The sequence below is a fragment of the Mustela putorius genome, unplaced genomic scaffold, assembly GCF_011764305.1.
Source record: "Mustela putorius furo isolate JIRA1106 unplaced genomic scaffold, ASM1176430v1.1 tig00003836_pilon_pilon_pilon, whole genome shotgun sequence".
Taxonomy (NCBI): Eukaryota; Metazoa; Chordata; class Mammalia; order Carnivora; family Mustelidae; genus Mustela; species Mustela putorius.
In genome coordinates this window covers 2,058,481-2,071,125 of record NW_025421989.1, presented here as the reverse complement: position 1 = coordinate 2,071,125, position 12,645 = coordinate 2,058,481, and positions in this window count along the sequence as shown.

The following is a 12,645-nucleotide window of genomic DNA, read 5'->3' as shown; positions in this document are numbered from 1 at the left end:
TCATCCTCTGAGTTATTGCAGGCTGGGACTTCAACATACAGAATTTGGGGGCAGGAGGGACGCAATTCAGCCTATAACATACCCTTGATAAAGAAACCCTCAACATTCAAGTAAACAGGATGTCAGGGACCCATGGACAAACCCTATTCCAAGAGCTCTTTCCATGGTGAAGGATCCCAAAACGGAAACCCAAAGCAGCACAGCAGATGGCCTCATTTGGCGGGTTTCTAATCCTTCTGTGTGTGTGTGTGTGTGTGTGTGTGTGTGTGTGTGTGTGTAAGAGTCGTCCAGGGAGCTTGTTAAACACAGCAGCCTGGAGCTCACCCCAATTCTTTGGAATTTGACTCGCCTGGGGTGTGGTTATCTTTAAGAGTCTGCCAGGTGTTTGCCTGCAGCAGGAACACTGGCAAGTCCCAAGATACTCACGGCCCTGTGTGCCCCACCCAGGTGGCCCCGACTTCAAGCAGGAGCCCCATTAATTGGGTGCATGACCCAGAACTGGAGACACCTGGGGTCATTGCGTGGAGGTGTGGTCACAAATGTGCCTTGCTTCGGCCAATGGGTTTAATTAGTGACTCCTTTGTAGACAAGACAAGAAACAAAAATTGTTTCCAGATAAATCCAATAAAACCTCATGGATTAAAGACTGCACGGGCTTAGGAATTCCTCCTAGGTGGGATGTGACGTTATAACCTGTTTCTGTTCACTGAATGCTGTTTTGAAGTTGGAAAGACAGGACCGGGAGCTTTCACGTGCTCTGCTGTTGACTGTGCATGTAAGCATCCACTCCCCGCTCATCGACAGGAACGTGACAATGAATCACAGTCTCCTCCAGGCCTGTGGACCCCACAAAGCCCAGAATTCCTTCAAAGCACTCAGGGCCTGATCAACAAGGGTTTGTTCCTCAATTGTGAGCTTTACCACAATAGACCCTGCATCCCTTCTCTGTCTATGAGAATCCCTGAGGCCATGCATTCCGAGAGTGGGACTCTTTTTGAATTTGATGGAAAGCGGGAGGAGAAGGATGAAGCCCATGTCAGCTCCTGTCAGTCCTGAAGAGCAGCCTTTTTTATTCAGACACATCTGTTCTGGACCATAATCATGAAGAAAGGCAGAATTGCTATGATGTATATACAGAGGCAGAAATGGAAACGCAGGCATATTGAAAGTTTGCCCAAATGGACAGCTTCTTGATTTCTGAGTTGCCTTTTGGTGAACTGTTGGCAAATCCCTTTGCGTAATGGCACGGCACCTACACCTGGAACCATGCCTACAACCCACACCTGGAACCCACACCTGGAACCCACACCTGGAACCCACACCTGGAATCACACATTTAACTCACACCTGTGGCCCACACCTGCAACCTACAACAATTACTGGCACCTGGAATTACACCTAGAATCCCCCCACCTGGAATTACATCTAGAACCCACACCTGGAACCACATCTAGAACCTGCACCTGGAACCACATCTAGAACCTGCACCTGGAACCAGAATTTGTCTTGATGTCTTCTCCTTAAAAGGGTCATGCCAACAGCCACCAGACAGCAGGTAAAAACACACTCCTACCTGACTTACAGCCAAGCTCTCTTCTGGATGCTAGTACCCTGGCCTTTTTCACTTCACTTGGATTGTTCTACTTTTTCCTCATGACTGGTGCAGGCTAGCCCCTGGCACTGGGTGGGCTTTTCTTCCATACCCCCTACTTCCCTTCCTGGATGGCCTGCCCCATGCCTCCCTGACTTTCCCCTTCTCATTCTCCACAAACTCGACACCTGCTTTTTTCTTCTTCCTCCCTTGACACACTGCCTGGCACAAAATGAAAGGAACCAGACATTTCATTAAATGCTCCTCCAAGAACACCATTTCTTCCAGACAAGAGAATCAGTCCTTTGCAGAAGACAACCTGGGCTGGAACCCGGCAACCCCCAGTTGCCACCGAGATATATTTTATCCACATCCCTTCTTGACATCTTCCTCTTCCAGTTCTGCAAGGGACAAAAGGTCATAGAAACCCTCCCAGAACGTCATGGAAAAGATTCCTAATCTATCAGTCTATCCAATCTACCCACGTGTCCCAACAATTCTACTCCCAGGTAGAAAGAAACCCAACAGAAATGGAAATACAGGGGCGCCTGGGTGGCTCAGTGGGTTGGGCCGCTGCCTTCGGCTCGGGTCGTGATCTCGGGGTCCTGGGATCGAGCCCCGCATCGGACTCTCTGCTCTGCAGGGAGCCTACTTCCTCCTCTCTCTCTCTCTCTCTGCCTGTCTCTCTGCCTGCTTGTGATGTCTCTCTGTCAAATAAATAAATAAAATCTTTAAAAAAAAAAAAAAAAGAAATGGAAATACAGGTTCATGCAGAAACTCGTCCACACATGTTCACAGCAGCGTGATTCACAAGAGCCAAAGGGAGGGAACCACCCAAGCGTTTGTCAACAGATGGATAGATAAGCAACCTGTGGTCCATGCACACAGGGGAATGTGACTCAGCCGTAAGAAGGAATAAAGTTCTGACACCTGCTACAAATGTGGATCAACCCTGAACCCACGATGCCCAGCGAAAAACAGCAAATCACAAGATACCACACCTGATAGGTGTGTATTCGTTAGAAAGCTTGGGATAGGAAAATCTATTCAAGTAGAATGCAGACTAACAGTTTCATAGGGTTTGTGGGACTTGGAGTTCTAGGGCGTAGGGCTTCTTTTTGAGGGATTCTGGATCAGGCTGTGGTCATGGCTGCTCACCTCTGTGCAAGGACTAAAAAACTGTTCCCTGGTTCCCTTGGAACAGGTGCATCAAATGCTATGTCATCTCTATCTTGATAAAGCTGTTTTTTTTCTTTTTAAAGAAAGCTTTAAGAGGGCTAAAAGATAACACAGGACCAACCAGCATGGGGCAGAAAGGTGCCTTTTGTGATATAACATAACTGTTTCCCCCAGAGTTCATACCTCCTCCACTCACTCCTGAATTTTGGTCTTCATCGATTTTTATTTGTGTCCAATCACTTGCTACTGGGTGCTACCAGGTGACAAGCTGAGGCTTGATTATGGCTCCCAATTCTTGGCTCCTTTCATTTTATAGAATCACAGGAGTGTAACGGCCACCATGGTAGGATCTTGCTGGAGCTCCCGTAAAAGCAGGTGTACTATTGTGATTTGTGAGGAATATATATATATATATATATATATATATATATATATATATATATTTGGGACTTCCTTCCCCACTTCTGCTCCTTTCTGGCAAAGAGTTGCTAAAATCCTTGGAATCACTAAGCGATAAGATAGGAATGTGTCTTTTGTTACGTGAATAATGTGACTTTTGGAATGCCCAGAAGGGTGGGGGCTGGTTGCCATCATAACCAATGGTAGGATTAAAGGGACAGAAATTTATGTCCCGCAGAGAGCAAAGGGGCAGGAGGGTGAATAAACTACCAGTGGCCAACGATTTAATCAATTCTAACTACAAAATGAAACCTCCATAAAATCCCAAAAGGATGGGGTTTGGAGAGCTTCCAGGCTGGTGAAACGGGACACTTCCACCTTCCTCTGTGCCCGACCCCAAGCTCCCAGAGGACACACACTCCTTTGTGCCAGATCTCACTCAATATGAGTCCCTTCCCCCAATTGATTCTTTATCCTAATAATGTTTGTTCCTTTGCAATAAACTGATGGGTAATCTCCTGAGTCAACGAGGTTTCCTGTGTCACTCTGAAAATTAATGGAACCCAAGGAAGGGGTCAGGGAAACCTCTAGTCTAGAGCTGGTTCAGGGGCTGACACAGACTGGAGCTTGGCCTCGGAGGTGGAGGAGCGGCCTTGCAGGACTGAGCCCTAACCGTGCGGGACCTGATTCCATCTCCAGGCAGACACTGCTGGAAACAAGGTGCCTTGTAGACAGCCAGCTGCTTATCTGCGGAAACCCCCACCCCACACACTTGGGAAATGGCACCAGAATTATTTGAGCAGGTGCAGACCACACTCTTGTGCTATGATACGGGGTTCGAACACGTCCCTGGTCACGGCCAAAGAAACACAAACAGGTGATACAGCACAGGCTATCCGTGTGGCCGTCGGGTTGGCTTGTTTCCTTTGCCTCCACTCATGGCCCCAAGCGAGGTGTTGCAGAACACAAATTCAATGAAGCAAACATTGGCGTCAGGAAGCTATTCACCGACGGTGTAGCGTCCCATCCAGCAGGTATAGCGAGGCCCAAGATAGAAGGTTTTTGTAGGGAGGAGGTGAAATATGAACAGTATTACCAAAATAAAGGAAAGGTATTGTCCTGGCAAGGTCACCTTCCCTTGTGTGGGGAAGGGCAGGAGGCATTAGCAGGTGCATAAAGTCATCTTGCTTTGGTGAGGGAATGTAGACCATCTCCAGGACAGATACCCATATTGCTGTGTATCACAAAATTCATACCTGACTGACCAGTTCAGATTTAATTTATCTCTTTTCCTTCCTTCCTTCCTTTTTTTTTTTTTAAGGCTTTTTATTTATTTGAGAAAGAACACAAGTGGAGGAGAAGCAGAGGGAGAAGGAGAAGCAAACTCCTCGCTGAGCAGGGAGCCCATTGTGAGGCACGATCCCACCACTGTGGGATCAGGACCTGAGCCAAAGGCACAATCGCTGACTGAGCCACCACGGGGTCCCCCACACTGAATCTCTAGGACAAGTTGAAACTGCATTTGACTTAGGTATTAAGCTCCATTTGCTTTGGTGACTTGACCTAAGCATCGCCATTTGGAGCCTGTGGTTTTCTTTGCATGACCCCAATATCCACTACCCCTTTCCCCCACTTGGGAGACACATGCAGGAGACATAAGCCCACCTAGAAACTTAGAACCCCACCACCTGTAACCCAGCAAACATCAGAGCGGTATTTCCAGACACTTGGTTTCCAGTGTTCGTGTCTCCAGAGGAACCTGGGGCCATGTTGTTCCCAGGGACAGCGGCCAGGTCTGGAGATACTTGGGTGGTCAGAGTTATGGGGGAGGGAGTGTTTCTGGAACCCAGGCGGTGGAGACCAGAGATGCTTCTCAGCCCTGTACCGTACACAGGATGCTGCATAGCACAGTCTTCTAGCTTCCGCTGTTCCTAGAGCTGAGGCTAGCAGTCATTTTACATGCAGTAAAATTGGCGTCATTTCTGGGGAAATGAGCCGTCTGCAATTTACTTGAGCTCACTTCTGGCTAAGTGCTGTGCCTTAGACCTTCTCATCCAGAGATAAAACGTTCATGCAATTTTCTCTACCCCTTCCCGGAGAACAAAAGACCACACGGCACTCATAAGATGCCTTCCAAACGGAGCGTACAAAAACACTTAAAACGCTTAATGCTTAAGCATGCACAATTTAGACCTTTTTTCTTCCCCGTCACTTGATTTGTTGGAAACATTTGATTCCACTCAAACATCCAAACTGTATTTTAGGAAATGCATTTGGGTTTGCAAATATGTTTCTGTAATATGGGGTAAGTGCGTCTGGGCAGAACTCACAGAACTCTGGGCATTTCTCAGTGTAAAAATAGATAGTCATGCCGCTTGGCGAAATCACAGAATTTTTCCCTAAATAGTCTTCCGCCTATTAAATAATTTAAATGCGTTTTGAAAATTCCCAGAAATAAAATATTAGTTCCAGACAGTAGAGCAAATACACTTTCAAGAAAAAAAGATATCGTTTCAATATGTGGAGAATATTTTCATCAAAGTCAAAATTACTTTATGGATATCATTCTTAGCAAGCTCAGAGTGGGAAGGGCACTCTTGGTCTGGTGATCCAGTTTTTTAAAATTATTTTTGTGGCTGGTAATCTAGTGTTTAAAGATGCAATTATTTTCCTTGATGGGAGGGTCATTAATGCTGATTCTGTTTAACGATACTGAACCGGAGGGCTGGGCTGAGACCCCATCTCTGTGTCACCTGCACACATTACCTAGAACACAGTCTCCTTGGGGCTACCAACGTTTCTTCAAGTTAACCAAAAAATAAATAAATAAACAAAAAGAGAGAGAGATAGAGAGACAATGTCTTAAGAATATTGAAGAAATGATAGAATGAATACCAAAGTTCCAATAATTTCATTAAAATGGAGAGGATAAAGCCTCCACTTGGGGTTAAAATCACAGCATGTCTCCATTTAATCTTGAATCAAGGAAGGAGTGTTAATTATTTAGAGGTCAATACCACAATGACCACACCATGCACCTCACTTACCCACGTCTTAATAAAAGTCCACTGAAATAGCACCGACTTCAGTCACACACTGTTTCACAATCGAAAAGTGCTTTATTACAAGGGTCAACATAATAACCACTATTCAGTGCCGAACTTGGAATGTTTGGGCTTCTTCCTTTAAAAAAAAATATGTCTAAGCAAAATATTAAACGAATGTAGGCAGCAATGTCGCTTTGGCTAGAGCATTTGGGGCTGCTTTTTCAATCTGTTTCATGTCCGTGTGTTGGAAGGACCTCCACGGTCAATAAAAGGCAGACCAATGAGAATGAGTAAATATTTCCACCTGTGTCACGTTGAGATAAGTAATCCTGTGAGTAGTGGTCAAGGCTGCAGACACAAACTATATGAACACCCAGGACATGGGCCCTGTATGAATGATCCAGTTGGAGTCTGTGTCTACAGACAAGCCCAGAATTCCATGGGATAAATTTGACTTTCCCTCTCAGTGAAGTCCCTCCACTCATACCCATTCAACCATCCATCCATCTATCCATCATATCTATCTCCTATCCATCCATCCATCCATCCATCCATCCATCCATCCATCATGTCCATCTATTCATCCATCATATCTATTATCTACCTACCTATCTATTGATCCATCCATCCACTAACCTATCTATCCACTAACCCATCCATCCACTAAATTATCCATCCATCCATCCATCCATCCATCCATCCATCCATCCATCCAACCATCCATCCATCCAACCATCCAACAATCCATCCATCCATCCATCCATCCATCCATCCATCCATCCATCCACTAACCTATCTGTCCACTAACCCATCCATTCACTAAACTATCCATCCATCCATCCATCCATCCATCCATCATGTCCATCTATTCATCCATCATATCTATTATCTACCTACCTATCTATTGATCCATCCATCCACTAACCTATCTATCCACTAACCCATCCATCCACTAAATTATCCATCCATCCATCCATCCATCCATCCATCCAACCATCCATCCATCCATCCATCCAACCATCCATCCAACCATCCATCCATCCAACCATCCAACAATCCATCCATCCATCCATCCATCCATCCATCCACTAACCTATCTGTCCACTAACCCATCCATTCACTAAACTATCCATCCATCCATCCATCCATCCATCCATCCAGTAGCCTCTCCATCCATCCATCCATCCATCCATCCATCCATCATGGCTATCTGTCCATCTTATCTACCTATCATCTACATACCTATCTATTGATCCATCATCCATCCACCCCTACATCTATTTATCTACCTATCATCTATGCAAACATATATACACATACCCACACATGTAAATTGTACCTATGATGCGTTGAATATAAATAATACATTGTGCTAAGACAGTGGTCCTCAGTTTATAAACACACACACACACACACACACACACACACTGAAGAACATGGATGTGTCCATGGGTGCAACAGGGTGATCAGGTCACATGTTTCTAAATGCTAAGCACACAATCTCAGCCTCAACATCGAAACAGTCTAAAGCCTATTATTATCTTGCTTCCACTTAATGTTAAGGTGTTCATTTACACAAACTAGTTTCACCATGGAGGCAACATATATTTGCAGCAAATGCTTAGGTTGGAAAGAGGACGTTTGAGGTTTTCTACCTGCTTTTCCTGGAGAAAAGCCGCATTTGGGGATTCCTTTTAAAGATGTGTTTTTAGTTTCTGCATGACTCTAGGGACATTTTAAGGAATTATTGATATGAGCTTGAGATCATAGAGGAATAGATCATACACAGATTATAAAAGAATCAGCCCCCAAAGTTTCTGCAACTTCTCTAAAAACATCACACAAATGCAAGAAATTCACATAGATGCAATGTTGTAATCATGCTATGTGCATGGATAGGTAAACAAAAATACCTGAAAATTTCAAAAAAGAGCTCCTTATGCTTAAGAGCATGTTGCAAATGTGACATGATTTTTTTTTTCTTCTCATCACTGTGATGTCTGCATTGGACTTCTCGCTATCCTATTTTCTATGCAAATGTAATCTCACCTTCCCAGAATGGGGTTTTCTTCATGGAGCTGGTCTGAGTTACCAACTACACACTTGAACTGTAAATTGCTTGATTGGGAATTCTGCCATAGGACGGATAACTGGCTACTTGCTAACGTCCTAAGATTATTATTTCTTTTAAGATTAAATGGAGGGCAATCAACCCGAGGGGTGTTTTCTTTCAATGGAAATGGTGGCCAAATTAAAAAAATAATAATAATAAATTTGAGACTATCTATGAGGTTATGCCTACTATATAATTAGATTAGAATTTTCCATCGACCCATTATCTATCTTATCTATTTACTTGTCATCTACCTATCAATCATGTATCATCTATCCATCCATTCATCCATCCATCCCTCCCTCCATACATTTATCTGTATCTCCCTGTCTAGGTATCTATTTCTATCATATCTGTCTACCATCTCTCTCTCTCTCTCATCTACCTATCATCTATCTATATCTATCTATCACCTATCTATCTATCCAAACACATATATACTCACCCACCCATATAAATTACGAGTATGATCTGTGTTGAATTTACAAATGGTGCTAAGATGGGTCCTCAACCAGAAATAATATCCTTTCCATCCAGAGCCCACTGGGTAAGGTGGAGACATTTTTTGGTTGTTACAATGGGCTGGGTAGGGAGATGGTATTGGCATCTGCTGAGCGGACATGGAAGATGATGCTCAAACCCTACAACGTGCAGGTCAGCCCCTACAGCAAATGTCACTAATGTCAAGGATGAGGGACCCTGGGGCAAAGATTAGGGAGGAACTATTCAGCAAGATGCAGTAAACATGCATTGATAATAAGCTAATCTACTACCGACCCAACGTGAGAAACAACATGGGAAGTCCCTAGACAACTTTTAATGACATTTTCAATAAGCGAATGCATTTTCTTTAAAACTGTGTTTGTAAAGCCTACACACAATGAATCCCCTCCCCAACCCCGAAACCTCAAACCACGCCTTGTTTACACATCAAGGTCGGGCCGAACATGCATCTGGCTTTGTCTGCAGTCCTAAGCAGGAAGTGTTAGGGGTGGGGTTGGCTACTGGTTGGCAGAAGTCCGGGCGTCGGTGGCTTTCAGAAGTCTGGGAGGTGACGTTCGGGAAAGTGGGTGAAGCGAAAGTTCTTCTTGCTTCCCTTGTGCAAACTTTACATGGATTCACTGACTGAACACAGTTTGGGGCAGAGTCAGAGTACTGCAAAGGAACCCAGACCCGTCTCTCCACTGTCCCCTGGAAAAGGGAATGTGAAAGACAGAACAGCTGGCCCTATTTCTTAGAGAGGACCTGTCATGTCCCAGGACACACACTTATCCTGCTGCTCCTCATTAAGAAGGGGTCTACATGCCTTCCCCTGGAAGTTCAGATGGACGTACCCTGACCCCATGTTTTTGTTTGCTAGGGCTGCTGAAACAGAACACCACGAGCCAGGGGCTTAAACACAGGGAATTCATTCTCTCTCCTAGTTCTGGAGGCCAGAAGTCCAAAGTCAAGGTGTGGACAGGTTCCTTCTGTCTTCTCCTCCACAGTCTTCCTCTGTGTGCATCTCCCATTTTCCCCCCTATAAGGACATGCATCACTGCCTTTAGGCCCCACCTGGTTAATCCACCATGATCTCATTCCAACATCTACAAAGACCCTCTTTTCCAAGTAAGGTCCTATGACCACTTCCCAGGTGGGCACATCTTTTGGGGCACTGGGAGTAGGCTAGGGGTGTGTCACCCTTCAACCAAGTACATGGTCCATGAGACACGAGACCCAGACCTTACTTATGTCCAATGGCCTTGCAGCAAAATATAGCGGAATCTCAACACTTTGGCCAAGGATTGGCGAATCCCTGTCCCGGGAATTCAGATTTGTCCAGATACCTTCAGATTCCCTCATGGTGACATCTTTGGAACTGTAGACCTTCCAGATGCATTTTCCAATCCTGCTTCTTAGAGCTACTCCTCCCCTGTTGAGATGGCTGCGTGCTCTGCATGAAAAAGGTCTCCTGTCCCCCCATGGAAGGGTGGATCCATTGACAGGTGAGTTTCCCCTAAACTCTGCAGCTCACTGCACCAAATATTCTTGTCCATCTTTGGGAAATCTGAGTGTCTTTTCACTTCTTCTGGACCAATCCACAGAGACCCGCACTTTTAACAGCTAAAGCCCTACCACACAGTGTATACTGAATTTTGGTTCCACATATCTCTGCACAGCACCCTAAATTCATTCCTAAAAGTGTTTTGAGGTCTGTATTCTTCAAGGATGGATTTCACACCACAGCATGTCCCTAACCCATGAAGGTCTTTTATCTTTGTATTTACCCAAGCTTATCTGCAACGCTTACATCATCTTTCTTCCAACACACTCAGCAGAATGCCAAACAAATGATACCCGACACTCATCTTTTACCAAGAGCTGCTGTTTATTCTGTTCATGCAGCATCTTGTTGGGAGTGCTGGTGGCCTCGAGTAAACCCAGCCAACGGGTGCAGGAAGCACCCTTTGGGTTCCATATCTGAGTCTGATTCCAGGTTTGAGCTACAGATGGTCTTTTTCCTCAAGCTGTGTGGGCTCTCTCTGTTCTTCAGTCATGTCTGCCTCTACCCAGAACTATGACCATATCACCTAAAGCTGTTCTGAACGGGACTTCTTGGGTGTCATACTGCTGGCCTCACTATGGGGCACAACTACACCTCAACAGAAAACAAAGCAAACCACTTCTGTATCTTCTTCCCAAGGACCTTCTCTCTGTAGCCTTCAGAGTAGAACAATATTTCAGACACGGGGGCATCTTCCAAGATGTGCTCAGGGTCTCAGCCTCCCATGGAGAGCTTAGTCTGGACCCTTGTAGGAATGGTGACATACACAAGTTACCTCATGCAACCACGTGCATGCTGTTGGAAGGGTGTCCTTGCTGGGCATGGAGATTGCCCTACTTTGGGGGTCATTGGGCTATTGGACCACCTCCTTCATCTGGGACAACTGAACTCTTCCTGCAGGCTCTCAAAACAAAATCATGCATGTTCCATTCTCTCTTCCCAGACCAATGTCTGGGGGAATTCGGCCCCCAATGGGCATCTCAAGAGTTACATTTCTGCAGTCCTGAAGAAGCTCTGACTGGCCCGCTTCAACCGAGTCATCGCAACTCCAGCATGAAGCAACAAACGTCCACACATCAGAGGATGCCAGGAGACCTCTGTGTCCCTAGATCACTCAGCCCCAGATCCCATCTAGCAGAAACCCAGTGTTTCCTCCTTTGCACTCTTGCCCAAGAGCAAAGCTGGGTACGAACTCTAAAACCAGCCAAGAACGTTCTTTAGGCATACATCACCGGCACGGCTTCTTTTTGCTCTCCCTTACGTATCTCAAGGCATCGGACGGTGAGAACTGTTCTTACAAATTCAAAAATAAATAAACAGTAATTAGTGGCATGAGAGATTCATAGCCCATCATTTTTAGCCCCACGTGGGTTGCTCTAATTATACCCATGAAGCCACAATCAATTGGAGTGGGGAGATCTTTCCCTCCATCCAACGTAGGGATACACAGTTTTCTCAGAGACTTTGTTTCTGGATTTCGTTTTCCCTTCATGTTTGGCCTCCATCAACTCTGTAAATATGGACTGAACTGTAGGAGAAATTCTTGCCGGGATGTGCTGTTGGCTCTGTTGGGCACCATGACCCAGAGACCATCTCTCTGGAGAAACAGGTTGTTTCAGGATTTGTGTCCCCCGAGCGCCCGGGTTCTTGCTCACGACACTTTGAAGTGGGAAGAGGTAGACCAAACGGAGAGTGGTGGGCCACCAAGCAACGTTTATTGAGCAAAGGTGCAAAGCTCCCAGAGACGAAGGTGGATGCTGGTCGGTTGACCTTGAAGTTTCCAAGTTTAGGGGGTTTTTATGAGCTCTTGTGCAGAACTTTCTTAAACAATCATGGTGTGCTGAGTCATGCCAATCAGGGCTTGCATTATGAATCTGTCTACCTGTGAGGTTCATGTCCACATGCTGATGGTCTTTTTTTTTTTTTTTTTTTTGGCTCATATCTGGGGGCTTAGGTCTTAACTGTCCCATGCCCATGACACTGACCCATGCTCTTATGGTTCATTGTCTTATTTTAGGACACTTTGCAGAAGTCACTTCTGCAGAGGTTGCCAAGCAGAAGGTCAGCACTGTTTGACCTCAACTGTCCTGACTCCATATTTCCTTGTTGGGGACCCTGGTCCCGTCTCTCTAACTGCCCAGCTCACAGCTAACCAGGTGTCTGTCCCAGTTACCAGGGTGGGAGGCCCTCTGAGCTGCTTTTCCACCGAAGATTCTGTGTTCCTACATCACCTGCCTGAGTCCCCATCGACCATATGACCTTTAGCATGTCT